General features: G+C 34.1%; 1 protein-coding gene across 1 annotated transcript in view; it reads left to right on the forward strand.

Annotated features, from left to right (window-relative positions):
- The first annotated feature begins 329 nt into the window (after positions 1-329).
- The window catches only part of LOC132049475 (nuclear transport factor 2-like), a 53,608-nt gene continuing 27,437 nt past the window's right edge, over positions 330-26,500 (forward strand). Inside the window, exon 1 of the mRNA XM_059440313.1 lies at positions 330-341. The gene's annotated coding sequence lies outside the window, so the exon portion shown is untranslated. The remainder of the gene's footprint in view (positions 342-26,500) is intronic.

Consider the following 26,500-nt stretch of genomic DNA (forward strand, 5'->3'; position numbering starts at 1 on the left):
CACTGAAAATTGTTTGTGCACCCATTGTGGAAAAGTAGGTCACTACAAGGAGTCTTGCAAAGCAAGAATTGAATCGGTTAAGAGAAACAGAGAGTTTATCACAAGGAGAGTAATTTTGGGTACAAAAGAAACTAGCTCTCAAAAGAAAGGACCCCAGAAGGAGAAAGGGAATGAGCTGCCTATTTGGGCGAAAAGGAACTTGATCCATCCCTTCTATAATTATAAGGGACCCCTTTGGTTTGGGTTCCAAATCCAAACAACGACATCGTGTGTGAAACGAGGGAGAGAGAGAAGAAAGGAAATAGTGAATTAATCTCCTGAGTTAACTTGAGAAGTCTCTCCTCAAAGCCTTCATGTCAGGATGTGTGTCCTTGTCATCTAATGGAATGGACACATTTCAATATCATAATCTGTAGTTCAAAATTTAATCACTCCAAGGGAAGCAAGAAAGAAGATAAGCAAGATACAAAAGCAGAATGTGAAAATACTGGATAAAAAGGTGGATACGACAGAAAAGGGGTTATGCACACATGGGAAGTGCAGTACAGCGCATGAAAAAGTTTTCAGAATTGATGCTCAAAACTGTCAATATTTTAGAGACCCGATCTCCCTATGACTCAGGTTAGTAGTTCTCTCAGCACTTTTATATGTTTTCTTAACTACTTATAGTACCAAGTCGGTCAAGTGTCTCCCACTTTAAAAAAAAAAAAATGAATCCCTGGATCGGCGCTTGATTACGAACCAATACCCCTTCTCTTTATATCTGCTACGAAGCGATCGTCATGACAACCTTAACAGCAACTATAGGCTCTCTTGCTTTATCACCATCAATCTTTCTCTTTTACATAATGCCTTCTCTGGTTCACATCGCTTCACACCTCTTTCCTACTGCTAAATACTGCCTAGTGTGACAAACTGCTCTCTAACCAAAGTAAAATGGTTCCTGTGTCATCATCCTCATATGATCCAACCTCCTCAAACCAAAATACCAGCGACTCTATTTCTCTTGGAGCCTGTAATCGCAGAACTTAGGGAAAATCCACATCTCTATCTGAGTTGTTCTACTCAAGTCAACAAAACTACTCCATTAATAGTGCTAAAAACTCATACCTATCAACATCAAACTCATACTTTTGGAATCAAAAAGTTCTTTTTGGAATGATGATCGATACAAGCCAGGGGAGGAGACTGGCATGAAAGAATTGTTGGAAATGTTGGAATTTTAAAATTGGACTCATCTTTTTACTCTACCAGCTCATCGCGTATACGAAACTGAAGTGGATGAACTGTGTGCAAACCTATGTCACCTTAATAATACCGGCCACTAACATTAAATATGGTGATTTTGTTTTGAATGAATCAATGACTGGAAATTACGGGAGAGTAGCGACTATAGAGGTGTAAGGGATGTATTTGGAGCTTCCACCTCCTTAAAAATGTGATTATTAAGAATGGATTGTCGACTTCGAAAAAACTCTTCAAAAGAGAGATCAAGCCTGTTTATCAACTGGTCTTTGAATTTGTGGACAAAGTACTCATACCAAGAACTGGAGGAAGTGATATCGTCATTCTGGCACATTTGGTTCTCATGAAAGCTCTATCAGCCTTTGAACCGATCAATCTACCAGCCATCATGACCGGACAAATGATCAAAGCAGTGTGCATTCGGGAAAATGAACCTGGTCATCCTATGGTTTCTTAACGACAAAAATGGGGCATTTCAACGTAAGAGCTGGAAAAGCAACCTTGGAAAAACGAGAGAACACATTCTCGATGGCGATCTAGAAGATTGTGAATGTGTCGGCGAAGGAACGGGTTCCACCATCTTTGTCCTGACCAAAGCCCTAAAGGTAGAAAATTTGAAATTAAGCAACTAAAGGATGAGAATGCTTTCCTGAAGGATCAGCTGAAAGCAAGAGTGGAAGAACTCCGGCACCAAATGCTTCAGGATCAGGGTGAAATTATTGATAGAATTGACGGGATTCTTCACGATCTAAATCATTCCCAGTAACCCATTCCTAAGCAAACTCTTCCCAGTCTCTGTCCTTTCTTTTCCTTGTTCTCTAGTTCTGTGCTGCTATGTGATGATCTACTTCCCTATCTTTTCCTGTTGGTACAATAGTAGTTCATTCAACATATGATTTTACTATTTCAACTACTATCTATATTGTGATTACTATGTTACTACACCTTTTTGCTAGCTTGCTCTCACTGGTATCTACTCCGGTGACTCGGTATTGAGAGATTTTTTTGATGATGCCCAAAGGGGGAAGATATTGAGAGGTTTATATAGTGTTGAAATGAATGGGCTAAAGTCGAGGGGAAAGAACTGGAGGATTGAAATGTACTGATAATGTGGTGATCTAGTCTTCCAGTTGGAAATCTTTCTTGTTTTGTTGTTGTTGCTAACATGTTACAAGGGTCTTGAAAATAATGGTCTGCTTTGCAGGGGGACCATTGGGAAGCTGGTTCTCAAGGGAAACATCGTCTGTAAGTTTATCATCATCAAAAAAGGGGAAATTGATAAGCTCAAGTGCATTCGTTTTTTCATGATTGTCAAACTGATTCAGAACCAGATAGAGACCTGGTCTACGATCTGCTCTCTGTGTACCTTGCACATTAAGCAGAGATAGCTATAAAGTAGAGCTATTCACTGCACAAGTACAGCAGTTGAGCTGGCCCATGCTTTAGGTCAAATATTGAATGAGTGGTCGCTATTCATCCCACATGCTTCCCACTATATATACAACATGTTGCAACATATTGTGTATCACTTGGAAAACCTAAAAATCACTCAAAAGGTGCGGCACGTCACAAGATACTCAATGTTCAACAAAAAGTTAATCAAAAGCGAAGGATACGTTTCCAACTCGAAGATGCTTTTATTCTCTTAGTTTGTTTTAAGCTTTGTTTTATATGCTTTAACTCGTAAACCTACTCTTCTTTTACAAGAATTTGTTATAGGTATTTCAAATTCTTAGTAGTTATTAGGCAGTTTACCTTTTAATCAATTAAGTGGTACCCTTAGCTAGTGTGTAGTCTAAGGTGTATCAGTTGGGTTTGGCTAGAGTTAGTCAACTTTAGTTTCCTTGGCTAGAGGTAGTCAAGTGGAGGTGTTTGCAATCGGTGTATTGCAAAGGTGGAGGGACTACAGGAGTTAGTTCCTAGGTTGCTACTATTGTAAGGGTTAAGGGATTATGGGAGTTAGTTCCTAGCTTACAATAGGTTTGTAATCTGAAGTTGCTCATGTAGTGGAGTTGAAATCCTACTGGGGTAGGTCGTGGTTTTTAATCCCTCGAGCAAGAAGTTTTTCACGGTAAAAATAGTGCATTCTTTACTTACTGCATTGCACAAGGGAGCTGGTATACAACCGGGTCCCTCATACATTATTTGGTGGATGCATAGCCTACAACATACTTGAATACCTCTTATTGCTCATAGTGTTGCTTACCTCTAAGGAAGTTTTAGTAAACTATAACAACTTAACATTTTCTTTGATTAGGGTCGTTTCTAAATTTTTGCAGGATTTTGGACATTTTTTTTATGAGGAATAAACCATCAAATTGATTTTGTGCGTGCATCTATACTTCCAAAGAGGCCTGCTTAGAGGAGCAACCCCGAGGAGACAAAGAAACTGCAAACGCATGTAGAAGAGCTGCTTGATAAGGGATTATTGAGAGAAAGAATCAATCTATGCTCTATGCTTATGCTATTAGTGACAACAAAGGATGGAACTTAAAGGATGTACATGGACTGTCACGCCATAAACAATTAACGATAAAGTATCACCATCCTATTCCCCGTTTAGATGATATGCTTGATCAGTTGCGTGACTCTCAAATATTCTTTAAATTTGATTTGAATAGAAGATATATGTCACCAATTAGAATGAATCCTAGGGATAAGTGGAAAACGACTTTCAAAACTAAATATGATTTGTATAAGTGGCACGGTGTCGTTTGGATTAACCAATGCGCCTAGTACTTTCATAAGGTTAATAAACCATATCTTTAAGGATTTTCATGGATTTGTTATCTTCTATTTTAATGATATTTTAATTTTTTTCAAAATCTTTAAAAGAGCCTATGGGACACTTGAAGATAGTTTTTAATGTGTTAGGGAGCAACAATTATAAGCAAATCTGTCAAAGTGCAGGTTTTGTGTGGATAAGGTGATTCTACTTGATCTTGTGGTTAGTTTCAAAAGTGTTGAGGTAGACGAAGATAAATCAAAGCAATTAAAGATTGGTCTATATATTGATATCCAATTTTTTCCATATTTCCTTCTAATTCATTTCTTTGGGCTTCATTTCATTAAAATATTGACTATATTATTTTTCTGATCAATTTCTTTGTAATTATTATTTTATTATTATTATTATCACCTTTTTATTTATCTATTTTGAAAAAAAATCATTTCACTCAGGCATTTACTTTTTTTTTTTTTTTTTTTTTTTGTCTTAATCAAGTAAGTTAATTTTTTCTTGTCATAAAATTGATCTTGTTATATTGCACTAATCATATTCGCATTTTCTAAAAAAATATTTAAGCATTTCTCTTATTAGCGAAACACTATCGCACTTACATTTATTGTTATTTTCTCTATCATTATTTTACTTTACGTCACTTATTTACTAAAAGTATTTATCTCTATACTCTTATTATTAAGACTAGAGGTGATTAGCCCATGCTGTGCACGGGCCCAAATTTGGATTATTAACATAATATTATTTGGGCAACTTATATAAATAACTACTTTTTAATACTTGCTTTCGAACTGTATGTCACGACCCAACCCGGGGGCCATGACGGGCTCCCGAAGCTAACGTACCGAGCACCCCATGACATACATGCACCTCATAATCATACCTGAGTGGGCCATAATGCTAACTAATAGATGTCATAAACGTAAGGGACACGTACAAGAGATATATACATATGTACGTCATCGTATCGTGTGCCCGTATACAAGCCGACAAAGTTATCCAAAAGCTATAACGAAATATGGACCGAGGGAGGTCATAGGACAACTAGTTGTACACGTACGTTTTACGAGCCTCTACATAGAGTGCATAACATAATAAGGATGGGAGAGTACCCTGCCATGCCCATATATACACAAAAGAATCATACCAACAGAACTGCAACTCCGAAACAAATGAAGCGCTCCTGTACAAACGCTGAGGAAGAAGCCTAAGGGTCTGATCCGTCTCCCTATCTACCTGCGGGCATGAATGCAGCGTCCACAAACAAAAGGACGCCAGTACGAATGTACCAAGTATGTAAGGCATGAGTAACAACATAATAAAAATATGAAGATAACATAAGATAAATAAGATCGATCTATACCTTTGAATGCCTCTTAAGGCGGATGTCATGCATGCTTAGCTTTTTAAAAAAAAAAAAAAATCATACATACATATATAATACCGTACCCGGCCGTATAGGCTCGGTGTTATCATCATGTCATCATCCTCATCCCGCATCTGGGATAATATCATAACTTGTCCACTGCAGTGGTATACACATCTAAGTACCTGCCCGGCCGACTATAGCGCGGCTCGATGTGAGAAAATACATACATATAGATAAAGCAAGCATGAGAGCTCAAAGAAAAGCTATGACTCTATCGGAGTGACGTAAGGTCGGTAAACCCCCGATTATCATTATGGATCTATCATCTTGAACATATCTCACCTTGAAGGAAAAATGACCATAAGATGAGATCAACAATAATAAATGAGATCAATAACCATAAATCAAGATCAATAATCATGGGACAAATATCAATAATGTCATAAGAACATCAAGAGCCATAAGCTTCTAGTATTTCTAGGAATAGGGTCATTATAAAGGACATTTGTGTAGGTTTGTATCAATATGATCATGCCATAAGAAAGAAAGGGGACAGCCTTAACATACCTTGTCTCCTTAAATATACGGATCCCACGAGTCCTCGTATGCTCTATGAATGATTATCTACAGTAAACGAATTATCCATATCAACGATGGGTTCATAACTTATAACAAAACTCATTTAGATATTTTGTCGAACATCTTATGTGCATAAGATTCATGTAGCTTGTTCTACTCAATCCTATACATGTTTCGGTACAACAAACTCTTCACTAGCTTTTTTCCATCTTCATAACTCACTTAACAATCCAAAAACTTCATAATGCAACTTTATTTACATAAACCAGCCCAACAACATCACAACCATATCAAGTCTAGAACAGTTCATAACTCAAACATAGCTAAGAACAAGTTCTAGCACAACGTGAACTTTACTTTCATATTTTCTCCTTCCCATAAGTTGTGTAAAGGAAAAATAATACTATAAACATGAAGATGGAGTGATAACTTACCTTCAATCACAAGGATAACTCTAGATTCAAAATTACTTCACTTCCAAGAAGTCTCCAAATTCAACACAACAAGGGAAAAAACAATCTAATGATGATCATGGAATTCTTTATGTTAAAATCACTTGGTTTGCCCTTGATTTTGGTCTTAGATCATAAGAGGACTTGTTGAGAGAGTTTTGGAAGTGTTTAGGTCCAAAAATGGTGACTAAATGATTGAGGGTCGAAGTGGGTCCTTTTATAGTAGTCTAGAAAATTCTGTACCGACATCATCTGTGGCGAGGTCTGTGGCATCGCAGACACTGTCTGAGAGTCGCATGTCATGTCGCAGACCTTGCTTGATCATTAAAATTCCTGTCACCATCTCTGTGCATGTTCTGCGTCTCTCGGACATGATGCAACGGCTCGCGTGTGGTGTGCGGAGCCACGTATTGCGCCTTAAAGTGAACTCTGCTAAACTTTCGCCGTAAACTTAAAAAACCGATTCGACAAGTCGTAGACCTTCCCAAAGCTTACTAAACATGATTTTTACTCTCTTAAGTACTCAAGATGGACATGTCTATCCTCGTAACCTCAAAAAATTAGTCCCGCTTCCCAAGACTAGGACAACTAGTACTCGACGAACTCAACGTACAAAAATGCGAGACGTAATATTGTAGCTACCTTTTCTAAAATTACATTTCTTAGCTACTATTTGGAGCAACAGGCGCATTATTTGTGTGTATTCGACTGTATTCGGATACACGCAGAAATTGTTAGATTGTAGCCAAATTGAAATACATTGAATGTGCAAGTTTCTATTGTATATAAATAAGTCAGATACACATGTATGTATATTTTTTAGTCAAACAACACATATGTATTCAACCATGTTCAAATACATATGTATTCATCCATGATTCATTTAACTCAGCATCTATGATTCATTCAAATTCATATGATTCAAATGCATTTAATTTAAAATACACATGTATTTAATTCAATCAAATTAAAATACAATCATATACATATATAAATACATATGTATTCAGCCATTATTGATATATACCTGTATTTTAATGCACAAAAACAACTGATTCATATACACCTGTATTTAAAATCATTCAAAGAAAAATACTTTCACATATACATATTTTTGATGTATTATCGTATTAAATTTCAGCAGACTGTGGAGGAAGAAGCCATGGATTTGAATGAAACGGTGGTGGAGGAAGAGGCCATGGATTTCCTGCATCTCCGTCAGATCCAGATCCGGTGACGCCTCCGATCTTCCTCCTCTATTGTTTTTGTCACCGGTAATGGATTGATCGCAACATCGTGATTTCAGATCTGGATCTAATGGTGAGTGGCGACGATGTTTAAGGGTGAAAAGTAGTGGTGGAGGAAGAAGTTTCCGGCCAGATGTGATGTGTGGAGATGAGAGAAGGGAACAGAGAGAGAGAGAGACGGTTGTTTGGTTGGGCTCCGCTAGAGCTCTGCCGTAGAAGATGACCGGCGGAGACGGAAGATCAGGCTAAGGGAGAGAGAGGGAACGGAGAGAGAGAGAGAGAGAGAGGTGAGGGAGAAGAGAGGAATGAGGGAGAAATACAAGCCACAAACCTAATGTATTTTGGTATAGCTATGAATGGTAATTTACAAAATTACTGTAGCTTCTAAATATAAATAAATAAATTAAAGGGTAGTCATTATCGATAATTACCTCTTAGAGGTAGCTATGCCAAGTAATTATTTATCCTTTGGGTAACTTACATAAATAGCTATAGTTTCTAGACTTCTAACCAACCGTAGCTATTTTTTTCTTAATTACATTTCATAGCTATTGTTTGACTTTTTTGCGTGTATTTAAGTGTATTCAAATACACAGTATTGCGTGTATTCAGGTGTATTCAAATACATAGTTTTAAAATATTGTCAGCCAAATACATATGTGTATAGATCATTCAAACAACACATACAGTCAAATACATCTAGTTTGCCCAAAATTTCAATCAGCCAAATACATATACTTTATATTTACACTCAAAAGAATGACGAATACATTCAAATACACTCAGATCTGAGATACAAGAAGAATAAAAAGTCATGGATTCCGGCTACAGATGTAAAAGTTCCTCTAGAAATTGAGTAAATACACTCAAATATTTACTCTAAAAAAATGATGAATACATCCAGATCTGAAGATATAAGAAAAAAAATACACTCAGATTAGAGATACAAGAAGAAGAAGAAGCCTTGAATTCCGGCCAGAGATGTAAAAGTTCCTTTGAAAATTGAGCAAATATACTCAGATCGATGAATACACTCAAATACATCGTCGTCTAGGTCTTCTTCGAGAAAAAACATTGTCGCCTAGGTCTTCTTCTTCAATGGCGGCGTGCTGTTTGTGCATCTGTTGATGCGACGGAGTTGATCGTCCTTGTCTAGGTCTTCTTCGAGAAAAACATCATCATCTAGGTCTTCTTCTTCAATGGCGGCGTGGTGTTTACGCTGCTATTGACGCGACAGAGTTGCCTATCGCCTCCTATGATTGTCTTTGCTCTTGGCCTGTTGCGTCATGGCTCGCCGGCAAATACACCAACACCGACGGGGCATTAATGGTGAAAACGGAGAGAGAGAGAGAGAGAGAGAGAGAGAGAGAGAGAGAGAGAGAGATGGGTGAGGGAGAGAACGGGAGTGGAGGAGAAGAGAGGGAGAGATGAGAATACTTTGGATGCGGGAGAAGGGTAATTACAATATAGCTATGAGTGGTAAATTAAATACACAATATAGCTACGGATTGTAATTTATTTAAAAGTATAGTTAGTATTCTTAAATATCTCTTATAGTTAGCTACAACATGTAAAAATTCCTTTAATTAACTGTTTTAATTATTATGTTTACAAATATGAAAATAGAAATCCAAACTACTTCTAACCCATTTGCAAGCCCAACCGTGACGTCTCTAGCTCCCAAAGCCCAAAACCAACTCAATTCTCAATTACTAATCCTAGCCCATTCTACTAATAAGCTAGACCAAGCCCACCCCCACTTTAGCAAATCCATAAAGGGTATAAAAAAATAATTACAAAATAAGACTCATATTTATCAAAAGTGGTAAGACATTTTCATTTACCAAACATAGCAGGAGTTTTCTTTCAAAACGTATATGAAATCATACTTCGAAACTCGGTCAGGCTTAGAATTTCGCTCACAATTTTGTGTATGTATAAAATCGGTATGAAATGTGTGTATAACTGTATTTGTATAAACTTCCTGTAAGCAGAGGTGTTCAAATGAGACCGAAAAACCGATCCGAACCGGTAAACCGACTTAAAAAACCGAAAACCGGCTAGGTTTGAGTTGGTTTGATTTTAATTAAAAAAAAAAAACGATAACCTTTGGTTTGGTTTGGTGTTAAACCAAAAGAAAACCAAATCAAACCAAACCGATAAATATATACAAATATAAAATATTATATATATGTACACACACATTAACTAAATTTTATCTACTTCTTCATAATCTTCGGCCATTCCAAATCCAATACTAATTCAAATAATGAGAAGAAAAAAAAAAAGTCTGGCTCATTTATTCACCCTAGCCCTTAAGTGTCCTAGAATGCTCCTCAAAGGCAAAGGTTGCTATTTTCGTTATTATAATTGATTGCTCTCAGGTTCACATTTCATATCTATATATAATATAAAGTTAGGCATAGATAAGGTGATGTAGCACCTCTCTATGGCCTCCATTGGTATTTATCATTTTTCTCAATTTTTTGGCATTTTCTCCTTATATGATGTCTAGAAAATCTGGAATTTTTTTTATTAAATACACCTTATTTGTTCATTCCCTATTATTAAGAGTATCATTGATTTGATTTGCAGTACCCACGTCCTTTCTCCACTCCTCATGAGTATTAACTTATTGTCTCCTTTTTAATACCCACGTTTCCTCTCCAATAATATCTCATTACTTTGATCATTAGTATCAATATAATTGCAGCAATTAGACCCATTAAAAAAAACAAAAACCAAAGCTTCAAACCTATAAATACAGCGCCAGTAGCAATCGCTTTGAAGCACACAATCCTCTTCAAAGGATTAGCAAGAAGATAAAAAAAAAGTGTCATGCAAAAATTCATCATCGTTTTCCAGAAGCCCGTCTTAGCAGTTCGCTCTCGCAGTAAATAGATGAAAATGAGATATCGATAAAACACGGTGAGAAAGTTAGAGATGAGTTTGATCAGGTAGCGGAGAAGAGTGTATCTAAAATTCCATGGACATTTTTTGTTCTTGTACTTTATGTTCAATAAAGTTAACAAAAGAGCTTATAGAGTTCTATGATCTCTTCCTCTTCTTCTCTTTTTGTAAGGACTCCTTTGTATAATACTATCTATGATAAATTTATAGGATGTGTATGGATCATGGATGTATTGGGATGGTAAGAAAATATAAAAGAAAGAGGAAGAAAATTTTGCACAAAATTTGGAGTAAAATGGGGTTTCCCTCATCTACGCCAACTTGTGGCCAAGTTTTGTGTTTTATTAATTAAGTACTAATTCTTATTACTTTCCTTAATTTGTTGCTTTTCAATTTGTCTTTTTATTCTGTTATTCTTAGATTAAGGAAATCGTTTGAAGACAATTATATTTAATTTACCACATATATTAAATGTGCAAAAATATATTACCTACATATATACATTTACAACAAAATGGTATAATAGCAAAACGAGTAAGTTCATGTAGAATTAAGAACTTAGTGAAGTTTAATATAATGATGAAAACTAGAGGACAACATTTTTTAATTTTTTTTAGAAATAATATTTTTTATGTGAAGAAATAATTAGTGTGATGCTGTTATCAAGGCGGATGCAGCCTTTCTTCTACGCGTTCATCTGAATTCACAATTATATATATATATATATATATATATATATATATATATATATATATATATATATATATATATATATATATATATATATATATATATAAACGTGCAGTTGCACGTTGTCCCCAATCAATCTCAATCATAGTAAAGAATATTCGACAATATATTTGTAATTTTATATATATATATATATATAGTTTATGAGTTACAAAAATATTACTATAATATAGGATTCTATCTACTTAATACTTCTTTGAAATTGCTGTTTTCGATTTTTTTTTCTTTTTCCCCATAAAGAAAACATGTTACGACTAAGATAATCCAATATTATAGATTAAGTAATCATATGTCTATTTATTGTCATTTAAAGATACAAAAGTATTGAAAATCATCACTAAACAAAATTAATATCAATCAGTTTTAAGAATATTAGTTATTAATTTTTTTTAAAAAATTAAGTTGATCACAAAAATAAAATATAATAATATTTTCTATTAAGAAAAACCAAGTACATACAAAAAAAAAATTGCATCCAAACAATCAATAAATAAGTATATATCAATTCACCAATCTGCACCCCATGCTTCCGACTTGCAAACGATAATCAATTGATTTTAGGATAGCTATTCCTGTTTTTCTCATCCTCCTATTTTTATTTAAGCATATCCGTATTGGTTTTCCCAAAACTATCCTAACTGATGGTCATTCAACGATGAGTTTATCACAAAAAAAGTCACTTTTTTATTATTATTTTTTATATAAAAGTCATCCAACTTAAAGTTTACCACACAAAAAAGTACTTTTCCATTTTTGGTTTTGTAAAAGTCATATGACTTAAAGTTTATCAAAAAAATAACATTTTTTCTTTTTTGTTATGTAAAAATCATCCAACTTAAAATTTATCATAAAAAATTACTTGTCTATCTTTTATTACGTAAATGTCATCCAACTTTGGCAAGTTAACTACATAGTAAATCTCCTTTGAATTCTTATATTTTGTATCAAAAATATGACATGACACTTCAAAATAGAAAAGTGACTTTTACGTGATAAACTCTAAGTTTAATAACAACTAGTGAAATTTACTTGTCTATCGTCTATGACTGAAATACCTATAAATGATAATATTTTTATACTTTAATAATAGTGGCTAACATAAAGGAGTTTGAAATCAACTAAGAAAATAGAAAGTTAGATAAAATTCTAACATCTACTGTCTAAAACAAAGGAGTTTGAACCCAACTCAAATAAAGAATAGAATGCCAATACAATTATTATCCCTAAAATATCGGAGTACCACTATAAACAACAACTATACGGCTAGTGCCTTATGTTAATTGTTTTTAGTTAGGTGACAACATTATGTACACTTTAAATTAAAAATGTTACCACTATATATAAAAGGATTATGTGATATATCCATCGCATGAATTTTCTCCCGTCATTCCCTCTGGAAAAAAGGTTTAGTTTTGTTAAAAGCTAAGATCTCATGCCTTCCCTCTGGAAAAAAGGTTTAGTTTTGTTAAAAGCTAAGATCTCATGCCTTCTTTCATTAATTTGTTCATAGTGATTTTATAGCTTAAATAGAATAAATTTCTAATCAACTTTAATGAAATAGTTAGTTCCTAACAGTAGTAGGACTATGTCCCAAAGGAATATTAGTAACGTGCTTTTAGGTTTTAGATGTCCAAAGAAAGTAGGATTAATGGTTATTAAGGGTATAAAAGTCGTTTAATATTTAAAGGATATTTTGGTCAACTAACATTTATATTCATGCTTTTATAATAATATAGATATAGATATATAATAATCTAACAATACAATGAGTACAATCCTAAGAATTTTGAAAGTTGAACCCGTTAAAAATAAATTCTGTATCCGTTTCTGACTGTTATGGTACTTTATTTTTTCATAAGAATATGTTATTATTTTAATTTTTTCTTCATTTTTGAAATATCAGTTCTATTGCTGCAAATAAAAATTGATTATTTAATTTGAATGTTCAAGAATAAGAAAAAGATTATTTTGTAACTTACGTAAAGTTTTTTGCAACCGCGCGAAGCGTGGACCAATTTACTAGTTTAGTGTTATAGCAGCGCATTGCTTTAGCTCTCATCAGTCATCACCCTCATTTCATTATCCCCCATATGTTCCACTATTATTCGTACGTGGAATTGACTACAATAATTATCTTAGGATTTCGAAATGAAGCTAAGAGCTTGTTTTTTTAACAAACATGATGAGGCAAATTTGTGTAGTATTTGCTTGTACACTTCAAAGAAGTATCAAATTTGAATCCATAATCTAACAATACAATTGAGTACAATCCTAAGAATTTTAAAAGCTGAACCCGTTAAAAATAAATTCTGGATCCGTCTCTAACTGTTATGGTACTTTATTTTTTCATAAGATTATGTTATTATTTTAATTTGTTTCTTCATTTTTGAAATATAAGTTCTATTGTTGCAAATAAAAATTTATTATTTAATTTGAATGATCAAGAATAAGAAAAAGATTATGTGAAGTCCTTTTGCAACCGCGCGAAGCGCAGACCAATTTACTATTTTAGTGTTATGATAGCACATTGCTTTAGCTCTCATTAGTCCTCACCCTCATTTCATTATCCCCCATATGTTCCACTGTTATTCGTACAAGGAATTGACTACAATAAGTATCTTAGGATTTCGGAATGAAGCTAAGAGCTAGTTTTTTTAACAAACATGATAAGGCAAATTTGTGTAGTATCTGCTTGTATTTTCGGTTGTGTGTCTCCTATTGTTGTTGTATCTCATTTCCATTTCTTTTACTTTATTTGTATCAATTTCTTTGCATTTTAAAATACATCCTTAAAATCCGTAAAAACGAAACCAAATCGACAAAACTGAAACTGTTAGAATTTATACTATAATGGTTTGGTTTGGTTTGAACATTAAAGAACCCGCCTTAATTGGTTTGGTTTGGTTTTAACCAAAAATCGAATCAAACCGAACCATGAACACCCCTACTCTGTAAGGTTTATGGAAAAAATCACGCTTGAAATCTCGGTCAGGGTTTCTAATCCCTCTTACGATTTCATGTGTATATATATATATATATATGCAACATTAGGCAAATTCCCATCCCCAATCTCCTTCCCCATAATTCCGTCCCCGTCGCACTCGTCACCGACGAGCTTAGCAGATTTTCCCTTCTTTGTTAATTTTGTCATGTATTCCCCTTATTTATTTATTTTCTAATTTCTTTGCTTTCTTTCCTTGGATTTTCTTTACTAGGATTTCATTTTGATTTCATTGTCTCAAACAGAATGTTTATCAAAACGGTAAGATCTATAATGGCGCAAGTAAAATTGCCGATTTTCTACCAGGGAGATGCATTGCTGATTCCTTTTGCCTATGTTCTTAATCGTATGTCAACGAAACTAGTTAGATTTACGTCATACGAGTTATGGACAGGTAGAAAGTCCGGCCTAAGTGTTTTTGAGACATTAGGGATGTGCTATTGATGCCAAATTAGGCTTAAGAGGAAACAAAAATGTCTATACGAGATTTAAGTTTGAAGTTAGACTTGACAGTTTGCAAGTTCAGACACTTAGACTTGTACATTTGAAGTATTTTGAACTACCAAGTCTAACTTTAATTTAGACCCAAAAATTTTAAGCTGGCATAGCCCAAGATTGAAGTTGAAAGATATTCCCCGAGCATACCGGAAGCATTTTCCCCTTATGCACATCTATGCTCAGTACTTACTTTAGCTCAAGTTTGTTCCTTTTAAATAGTTTATTAACTGATACTACAAAGTTTTTTTTTTTTTTTTTAAACTGTTTATTACATAGGTGGTAGGGGAAGGGGATTACAATGTGGGGATTCGAACCCCGCAAGCCAGGTGAAAGTTGGGTAAACCAAGGCAACTACTAGATCCCTACATATTACAAAGTCAGACACAATTAGAGTAACCATTGCGATGGTGCTTTTGGTTCCTTTCTGAAACTCAGGTGCTCTGAGATCCAGGGGCGGATGGAGCATTATAATTTGGGGTTCAATTGAACCCCAAACTTTCGATGCGGTATACAAATTTATATTTAAAAATTTACTAAATTTATTATAAATAGTAGATATGAACCCATAACTTTAAAAATATAATGGTTCAATGCTAAAAAATTTAAAAGGTTGAACCTCAAGAGTTTAAGTCCTAGACTCGCCTCTGCTGAGATCAACTTAACGTTTTATTTTCATCAGCATGCTTAATTATCGAATAGTTGGACTTTTAGTACTTGATCCCCTTTATGTACAACAACCAAGGAGAAAGAAGCAAACTGAGAAGGAGGCGAAGAAGAAGCAACAATGCTTTTGTCTGAACTTTGCTAACACTTGGTACAAAATTAAATACTTTGAGAAATTGAATATAACTTAAATAACACATGTAAAATCGACTACTGGGTGAAATTCCTACCGTTGGTGAGATCATTAAGCACCACAAGCATGGCAAATGAAAAAGTTCTTGGTATGTAACATTTCTCATTAAAATGAGCCTTACACTGCACTAAATTTGAATTAATCGGGTCAATGATTACCCGATATGGAAGAATTTAATCAAAAGAAATATCATTACGCCCCTTTATCAAGTTTTATTCTTTATGAATAATGATTGTACTAATTTACCTACCATTTATAGATGTCCAAAAATATTTCTATTTTTCTTTCTTTACTAGTTTACCAAGTTAGCAGGAGGAATAAAATTGTAAAGAAGACCGTTAAAGACAAGAAGTTTTACGTTTTACCTAAATATCCAACAACCACAACCATTTGTGATTTTTATATGATCTGTTTCATTATAATATAAATTTGTTCTCTTCTTATCACTTTCATGACCAAGTTGAATTTCTCCAAGAAAAATTAGATGGTATTCTATAAAACGATGTATACTTTATCAGCGCAACACACAACAAATATATTATAGAGGTTTTTCAATCGAAATAAAATACATCCTTTAATTGAATTTCTTTTCTTTCGTGTCAATTTAACATATAAATATATCTACAGTCAAACCTCTATATAATGGCAGCGTTTGTCCGAAAGTTTCATGACTGGTATAGTGAGGAGTTGTTATGTATGTATACAGACATTTGATGTTTAAATCTCATTTAACTGTTATAACCAAAAGTAAGCCAAAAAAATATTTTTTTCTACTTTTGATATTATAAATAAAAACAAAATACTTGTTAATTTTAAAAGCTCAATTAATTTTCATATTTCATTAATTAAAAATTGAAAATACTAATAAATCCATAATTAGTTGTACTATACCAATAAAGAATAAAAATCTAAGGAACATATGCATTTCAATTTAATTGAAAAACTTAAATATTTCAAGTTTGACGTAAGAATTTTATGATTGTAGGTTGTTTCATAAATCCCGGCCTCTTAGTGATAATATAACACTTGAATTAATTTTGAAATTTTGCAAGACTAAATCAGATTACTATGAGAAATATAATTTTTATCCTTTTAGAAATTCGTGCTTGAAATTTACTATGTGTATGACATTAATGATGATTACCATAAATGTTTTAATGTTTTATTTTTATACATACTGTAATATATTTCTTGCAAAATATTATTATACACTAGTTTAGCGTACGTGTGTTGCACGTGTGTATAGCGTCAATTAACTAAAATTATATACAAGGAAATTAACAATTAGCATTAAAATTTATACAACATTTGTCTAATGATAAAAATACAACGTTATAAGTAAAATTTGATTGATTTCAAATTCCTAAATTTTAAGTTATTATTAATTAAATTTATTTACATATTTATATTTATATTTATATCTATTAGAGACACGTTGATAAACTTAGTTGTCAATAGAACTCTGAACCTATAACGAATCCTAATTGGTAGCAACTAGCAAGAATCCCTACTTTACAAACTCCTACACGATATTAAGAGAGAGATTAATTATTTATGCTGCTATCTAAAACACATTTTTTTAGTCAAACACCTAAAATTTGAAACATTTACATAAAACCTTTTCAACGACATCTTCTGAAGAACTTCTAGAGATGTTGTACACAGATTCATATCCAGAGGCGAATTCGAGTTTTAAGAGGATGGATTTATCATTTAAAAAAAAATTAAAAAATAAATAAAAGGAAGTGCATTTAGTTGGGTTTGATCCCACGACCTTAAGGGATTAAACCTAGCGCTTAACCAGTGCTCCACTCAGTCTAATTTAAATTTTGGAACATTTACATAAAACCTTTTCAACGACATCTTCTCAAGAACTTCTAGAGATGTTGTAAACAGATCCATATCCAGCGGCGAATACCGGATTTTAAGAGGATGGGTTCACCATTTTAAATAAAATTAAAAAAAAAAAAAAAAAGGAAGTGCATTTAGTTGGGTTGATCCCACGACCTTAAGGGATTAAACCTAGCGCTTAATCAGTGCTCCACTCAATCTAATTTGACCATGTGTTTTTTCAGTTAATATTAGATATATTTTAAGAATTATATACATAATATACCGAATTTAGTCGGGTGACCATGTGTTCACGTGACCCATTTTTTATACATAAATTCGAACTTGTCCATATCAACTACCAATCTTCAAAGACCTTCAACCAAACCAATACTACATCTTGAGAAATATTATAAAAACACTTTTAATTAATTTCAAGCTCTTTTTGGTATCACCTTCAAAGGTTGTTTTTTCCTTGCTGCAATTCCCATACACTCCTCCATGTTAATAGATTTAGGAGAAACATTTCGAAGAAGCTGAAAGTCGTTAGAACCTGTAAGTTTAGTTCTAACATAGAAAATGATAGGTAATTATTAATTAGACCACATTTTAATAGGTTTAGGTATTTTTATATTGTCTTATAAATTTGGTCTAAAAGCTTCTTAACTTCTTGTTGTTGGTTGAAATCCTCTCTAACGCTTGGCTGGATCCTGAACGACTCTCCCAACATCTTGTGCAGAGAACTATGAAAAAATAAGGAAAAAACTATTTAAGTAAAAATCTTGCTTGATTTTGAATTTCTGAATATTAATGATTTTTACTTAGTTCAAATAAGGAAAGATTTAGTATTCAAAATTTTAGTTGATTTCAAAGTCAATAATATTTAGGGTTATAATTAAAGAGGAACGTGATAACTCACCTCCCTAACACTCTAACAATTAAGGACCCAAATTAAATGTCGAACAAAATTTCGCCATTATATCATAAGTCAAAATTATGTTGGTATTGACACACAAAAATACACTCTAATAACGGAACAACGGACTACATATATGAGCATAATAATATAACACAATTACTTGTAACAAATTAATAATAACAAAAAGGAGTATGATCCTAAGTATTAGGGTTATAATTAAGGGAAAATGGTCAAATTTACCCTCCAAATATGGTTTATAGTTTAAATTTGCTAAAATCAAAGTTTGGGTACAATTTTGCTCTTCCACAAAGATCTTGTTAAAATTCTTGCTTATTATGGATGAAAGTGTGACTAAGACTCCTCATCCGTCCACATAGGCGCCATGTGTGTAAATAAGTTTATTTTTCCTTTAAATCATGTTAGTGTTAGTGTAAAAACATAATGGGTCTTCTTAATTCTTATATCAGATTGTTCAACTTTTGGCATAATTTTTACTAGAATATAGATCAGGGACATGTCATGATCTTCAGGCTGAGCAAACTTACCAAAGCCCACCTCAGCAACTCTTCACTCCCACCACAGCCACTACCCTTCCACCCAATTGTCCATCACCACCACTAATACTAGTAATACTGTTTTCGTTTTCGACGTTACTACTACAGTTTCCTTCTGTACACACTTTCATTGCTTCGATTTGTCCATGTTCACCGGCATGGTGATAATTTCCGACGAGATTTGGTGGTCTCACAGCGGCTGGTCGCTCGCAGAGTTCTTGGCAGGTGACGAAGGAGGAAAAATGGGGTGAGGTCCGTCGTGGTGAAGCTTCGTTGGAGTCGAGGTTTGTGGTTGCCATTGACGTTTACTGGCGAGGGTAGGTCCGGCCAGCACAAGCGTGAAAACAAGATTAAAGAGAAGGCAAAAAAAAAAAAAAAATTAGGTGGTTCTAAAATAATGAAAGTTGCAAAGTGGAATTAAATTGCTGGGCTGTTTCTCCCTTCATGGACACATCTTCCAAGCCCTTTTATTTTTAATTTATAGATATAAGCTTTTGAAAAATAGTTATTTATAAGCGTTATCTTTCTATTATCACCTGATTATCTTGTTATGGGGTCAATTACTCTGCAACTAATTCTCTAAGTGGTCAAAATTATTTTACCCTCAAATAATTTTTTTATCCTAAAATAACTTCAAGTCGATAAATTTTTTTTTATAAAAAATAATACGGATAATTTTTCCAAAAAAATATAAAAATAATTTATTATTTTTCTTTGGAAAAAAAAAATTGGTCGGATTGAGTTATTTTAGTGAGTAAAAATTATTTGAGGTAAAATAATTTTGAAGGGCTTATACCTTCTTAAGGTATATAATTACTTATACGGGATATATAATTGGCCCTAAAGTATAACTTTTAGATGGATATTTATTTTTCAAAGTTAATTTTGGCCCTTTTTCGTTTTTAATTTATAGATATAAGTAAAATTTTGTTTTCTAACACCAATCAGTTATTAGTCTTACTCTGCAACTAATTCTCTAAGGAGAACCATTTATGTTTTTACACTTACACACATGATTTAAAGAAAAAATAAATTTATTTACACATGGCGCCTATGTGGACGGATGAGGAGTCCTAGTCACACTTCCATTCATAATAAGAGCAATTTTAATAAGTATGCTGACGGAAGGGGCAAATTTGACCCCAAACTTTGACGGAGGACAAATTTAAACTATAAATCATACTTGGAGGGTAAATTTGACCCTTTTCCCTATAATTAAAGAGGAACATGATAACTCACCTCCTTGACACTAACAATTATAAGGAGCAAAACTAAATGCACTTATATCATAAGTCAAAATTATGTTGGTATTGGTACAAGAAAATACACTCTAAAGAATAAGGTAATTATAGGAAAAACGAACTACATTATATATGAGCATAATAATATAACACAACTACTTATAACAAATTATTAACAATAACAAAAAAGAGTATGGTAGGGTAGAAGATGACAACCTGAAATTTGCGCTGGAAGAAAACTCAAATCGATAGTTTTGCCACTAAATCGATATTTTACGTAATCAACTAATCTACATCGCAATTATTTGATCGAGGCCAACCTCCATCAGTAGAAGGCGATGATTTTAGTATTCACCTGAAACAAAATTCACAAAGAATCGAGTGAATACTCATTATCCTGAAGACCAATAAATTATATAAAATTAAAACAAACAATAAAGCAGTGCTCGATCATTGTTAAAAAAAAAAAAACGGAAGTACTAAACCTATAGGAATAAAAAAATAATAGAATCAAATTTAAAGTTGCTTATAGAATGTGAAAACCTAATGTTCTAGGAGACATAATTCGTTTTACCGTCGGCAAATATAAGGAAGAGAAAACGTAATTCCTACTTGTCCCAAACAATATATATTTCAAATTCCTAAATATTAGGATTTCATAAGTAATAATAATTTAATAAAAATAGTAAATGACAATTTTGTCTATTGTAGAGTCTTTTAATGAAAGGCAAAAAATTTAATCAACATTTCTAAGGTCATTCGTGCTTTTAGTATAGTAGTATAAATTATTTGAGTATGACTATTATAGAGATATAATTTTACAAAGAGTGTATCGCTATAATGAATGCCACAGCTGTTATAGGTAGAATGCTGTTATAAAGAAGTAAAATATAACATGAAAGATCGGTTTCGAAGAAAATCAAGACGTTATAGTGAAATGTCGTTATGATGAATGACAATTATAGAGAGATTTGACGGTACCTCTTTAAGTCAAAAGAAAAGCTATGCACGAAACATGTGATCTCGTGTTTTCCTGATGGTCAACTTCAATGTTTACGCTAATCATTACTTTAAGGCGGAATAGCTTGGAAGATCCTTTTACTTGTCCAGATTTGTCATCTCGGTGTTTGTACTCCACGAGGTTTCATCTAGACCCTTGAACTTGTTCAAAACAGATATTTTAAACCCCTCTGTCACAGCGTGTTCCTCACTTGCTTTGGCATGAATGACACACCATAGCCACGTCAGAAATATTAAAGCCACATCATATCCACATCATTGGCAATGGCATTTCTATGTTCATCTACTAAAAAATACTTTTGTCCTCCATTTCCTTTTAAAAAAAAAAAATCAAGGTCACTGGGGCCCCGTCACTATTTTATTATTAAGTAAATCATCCAACATCCAACAATAACTAAATATAAATAAAAAAAATAAAAAAAAAGGAAACAACAAAAAAAATAGTAAAGTAAAATTTGCAGAGATTGCAATTAAGCACAGGGTATGTATCTCCACAGTTTTCTAATGGAGGAGTTGCTTTCAGATGTACTCGATCCTGAAGAATTGTATCTATTTCCTTTTCAAAATTTATTTATGAAAAAAAAAAATGAGAGTGGCTAGAAATGGTATTTTGCAGATCTTATAGCCATTTTTTCCCGTAATAGTTTCACCGACGCAAAAACTAGATCGATTTCTCCACATTTCCGTCGATCAAAAATCAGATCAATGTTTTTTCCGATAATAGCTCCGCGATGAAGAAAACAGATTGATCTAATTTTTGTATTAAAAAAAAACAGGTCGATTTTCCACACCGCTGATGATTTTATTATTTTCAAATCTGCTAATGAACAATCAATGAGATTGATCATGGATACTTTAACAGGATATGAGGAGGTGAGTGGACAGAAGGTCAACAAGGGAAAGAGTGTTGTCTTTATGCATCACTCAGTAACACAGGTTATTTCTGAGTTGGTGTACAATGTGACTCAAATCCCTGGAAAAGAGTTTCCATTCACTTATTTGGGGGTGCCCATTTATTATGGTAGAAGACAATATGTGTTTTACCAGGAGCTAATAGAGAAGGTACAAAACAGACTGAGCTCATGGACTGGAAAACTTCTATCTGTAGGAGGGAGGACTACTCTGATCAAGCATGTGTTACAAAGCATGCCCATACATCTCTTATCAGCCTGTGATCCACCTGCTGGAGTTCTAGCTCAGATTCATAGGCTTTTTGCTAAGTTTTTCTGGAGTAACTCTGTGGGAAATTCTAGTAAACATTGGTCTACCTGGACAACTTTGTGTCACCCACAAGATGAAGGGGGAATGGGATTCAGAAGTATGCAGGATGTGTCTAAGGCCCTATTTGCAAAATTATAGTGGAATATGAGAACCAAGCAATCCTTATGGAGGACATTCATGACTAATAAATACTTAAAGAAATTTCATGCAGTGTTAACACCTCAGAAGAATACAGGGACATATGTATGGAAGAAAATGCTTAAGGTAGAGAAGAAATTAAGCAGGAGATTTGGTGGAAGATTCAACAAGGTAATTCTTACTTCTGGATGGATAACTGGACAGAATTAGGAGCATTATATCATATTATCCCAGTTGAGTTTGAATGGATCCAACTGTGATACTAGTCAAAGATGTAGCAGAGGAGGGGCAGTGGAATGAGGGCCTGATTAGAGAACTTCTCCCTGAAGATCTAGCTAATCACATTGTTGAACATATTGCTCCTTCAGTGGAGCACAGTGAAGTTGACAAAGCTTTTTGGAAAATGGAATCTAGGGGGAAGTTTTTCGTAGGTTCAGCTTTTCAACTTCTTAGACAAAGGAAAGAACCTAGTGAACTTTATAGGCAGATGTGGATTAAAGGGTTGCCTATCAAAATTTCTTTCTTTATGTGGAGGATTTGAAAATTTAAGTTGCCTTTGGATGATAAACTCAAAAAATGGGGACATCAATTCCCATCAAGATGTTATTGTTGCCAGAATCCTGATACTGAAGATATAAATCATGTTTTCTTACATGCACCTGATGCTCAGAACATTTGGGAGCACTTTTGTAAGCCTGTTGGTATAGATATTCAAAATTTGCATATTACTCAAGTAATACACAAATGGTGGGATCTACTAGTCCAGTCGGAAGTTAAATACATCTATAAGGTTGTTCCAGCAATTATAATTTGGGAGATTTGGAAAATAAGAAATACCTTAAGACATGAAAGGAAAATGTCAATTACAAAGTTAATTTATCAGGTGATGCATACGCTAATAATGTTCATGAAGGTAAGAAGGGGAAACTTTAGATATGCCCCTTACAAATGGAGTAAGGTAGTGGAATTATTGGAAAGTCACACTCAGCCGACTAAAATCATTCCAGTGTGGTGGAAGGCTCCTGAAATGGGATGAGTTAAAGTAAATACCGATGGTGCATCTAGAGGTAATCGTGGGAGAAGTTCATGGGGTTTTTGTGTGAGGGATGAGATGGGTAATTTGATTCAGGCACAAGCACAAGAGATGGTCACCCTTTGAGTACGACTATTGAAGCAGAAGCCATGGCAATTTTGCAAGCACTTAGATACTTGCAGAATAATCTGGCAGAAAAATATTGTGATAGAAACAGATTCTCTTTTCTTAATGAACATCATTAAAAGAGTTTGGGAAGTACCTTGGCAGTTTGTCAACATGATTGAGGAAGTCTGGAGGCTGATTGGAAATAAAACTGTGGTGGTTCAGCACATTTTCAGGGAAGGAAATAGGATGGCTGACTATCTTGCTAATGTGGCCTTGGACAGAGGAGCTGTTGTGGAAAATAATTTCCAGGAGTTGGTGTCACGACCCAACTGGAGGGCCGCGACGGGCACCCAGTGCTAACCCACCCGGGCACCTCTTATCATACTTTCACATTTACATCAAAGTGAGCCATATAGCTAAATCATACTTTTATTCCTCATTCATACTATTTCCATTGGGCAACAATACATTTATATCATCATCAACAACTATGCCCATAACAATGTACATAAGCCGACGAGGCTAACAAAATGATATCCAAAATATAGGCCGACAAGGCCAAATACATCTAACTATATACACATATCTACGAGCCTCTAAGGAGAGTATGTCATATCATATAGGCAGGACAGGACCCCGCCATGCCCATAAATATGTACACAAAAGAATAAATACCAAAAGTCGTAGCTCCGAATGAAACGAGCTCCGCTATGTAGTCCCTGAGTAATAAAGCTATGGATCAAGCCTGTCTCCCTGGCTACCTGCGGGCATGACGCAACATCCACAAATAAAAGGACGTCAGTACGAAGAATGTACTGAGTATGTAAAGCATGATCAACATCATTATGAAAGGATAATAGACAACATAAGAAATAGCATAGGATGGGAGATAGTAGTATCATCGTCATAAACACTTACTTGCTTTTCATAGGGACTTCCCAATTCTAATGCGTGATTGTGTACATACATCCGTATCCGTATCCGCACTCGTTTCCGTACTCATTTATATTTCGTATCCATTTTCGTATTCATAGAATATTCATATTTATATCGTATACATATCCATATCATGTACATAGCATACCCGACTACGAAGGTTCGTGTTTCGCATACCCCGCCATGGTAATTTGGGTGAGTATACATACACGGCCCTACCAAGGCTCGGTGGTCATCCATACCCAACCGGCAAAGCGCGCGCGCAATATATATATATATATATATATATATATATATATATATATATATATATATATATTCTACCCGTCCATATAAGCTCGGAGTTTCATAATAGCCATACATAGACCCATATACATAAAAGCTCATAAAGCATCTTTAGCATCATTACTATTGTCGTTCATTACATCTATCCCAGAGGATTACTCATCATAGGAGGAATTTTAGTACAATCGTAACATATAGTGATTCATGAGCTTAGTAGCTTTTAAAGATAGAATCATTTGGAGGACATCATAGGCCCATAGAAAATTAGATGTTTGGCCAAGGAACCATGCCTTATGAAAGAAGGGTTAGCCTTACATACCTTTCCGTTCAACTATTCTATCACTTGCACGTTCTCCTTCAATGGTCACGTTTCTACCTTCATTAGAGTTATACTATCATTAGAAAATCGATAGCTTAGCATACATGACTAAAGCTAGAGAAAATTGGACAAATCTCCTTTATTTATACAACTTCCTCCATATCATATATCAACTCCCAAATATCAATAATAACATTCACAACATCATAACAATAGTCTTTATTCACCTACATTATCCTTACTTCTCAATTCACTTCCAATCATCCATATCCATGGTCATAGCACACGATTAAATTCATTCATATACAATGTCTATCCCATGTCCTTAACAACATTTATAACATAACCATAATCGCAACATATCAAGAATCATGACTCAATCCAAGCTATTACTCAAAAATGACACTATTCTCACATTCATGACCCATTTTCTATATCCTTCTACAATCCAAGTGTTTCAACTTCTCAATACCTTAAACAACATGGAAATACCATAAAACTTACCTTAGATAGTGTAGGAATGAACCTTGGGTGGAAACACTCCACTTGAGCAAAACCCTAGTTTCACCTTCACTTGGATTCTTTGTCTTGGATGAACTTTAATGGGTTTCTTACACTTGATTCTCTTGGTTTGATGAAGTTGATCACTAATATCCCTTGAATTTTTATGGGAGAAGTATAGAGAAATGTTCTAGAGAGTTCTAGAGAGAAGGGGTGTGAAGGGGAAATGAAATGAAATAACTTGGACCCCTTATTAATAATACTCAAATCTGTCCCGACCATTTTCTACGGACCAACATACGGTCCGTATAAATTTCACTGACCGTATGTCTGGCCGTAGATTTGGTCCAGTGAGGCTGGCCATCTGGGCTGATTATACGGCCAAACATACGGCTAGTATGTTGGGCCGTATAATGCCCAGTTCTTCCGAACTCATTCTCGTCGACTCGTTTGATCTCCAATCCTTATGGACCCTTCTTAACACTTATTTATCACCTCACTAACAATCTAGGGATGTTATAACTCTTCTCCAAAACATCATTAAGTCATCGTTAACTTGTTACTCGTAATTCCTTTTCGATACCTATCGTATGCCTTGCCTTCTCTTGGCAAACTTTCTTCTCTTACCTCGAATGTCTTTGAAATCTTAATTAGGGTCATTAAATGTCATTCCTTACTTATTGAAATACCGTATACTTCGTGCTCTTCGTTAGTCTATTCACTGTGCATCAACGAAAATTTTTTCGAG

Source organism: Lycium ferocissimum, chromosome 1, assembly GCF_029784015.1.
Source record: "Lycium ferocissimum isolate CSIRO_LF1 chromosome 1, AGI_CSIRO_Lferr_CH_V1, whole genome shotgun sequence".
Taxonomy (NCBI): domain Eukaryota; kingdom Viridiplantae; phylum Streptophyta; class Magnoliopsida; order Solanales; family Solanaceae; genus Lycium; species Lycium ferocissimum.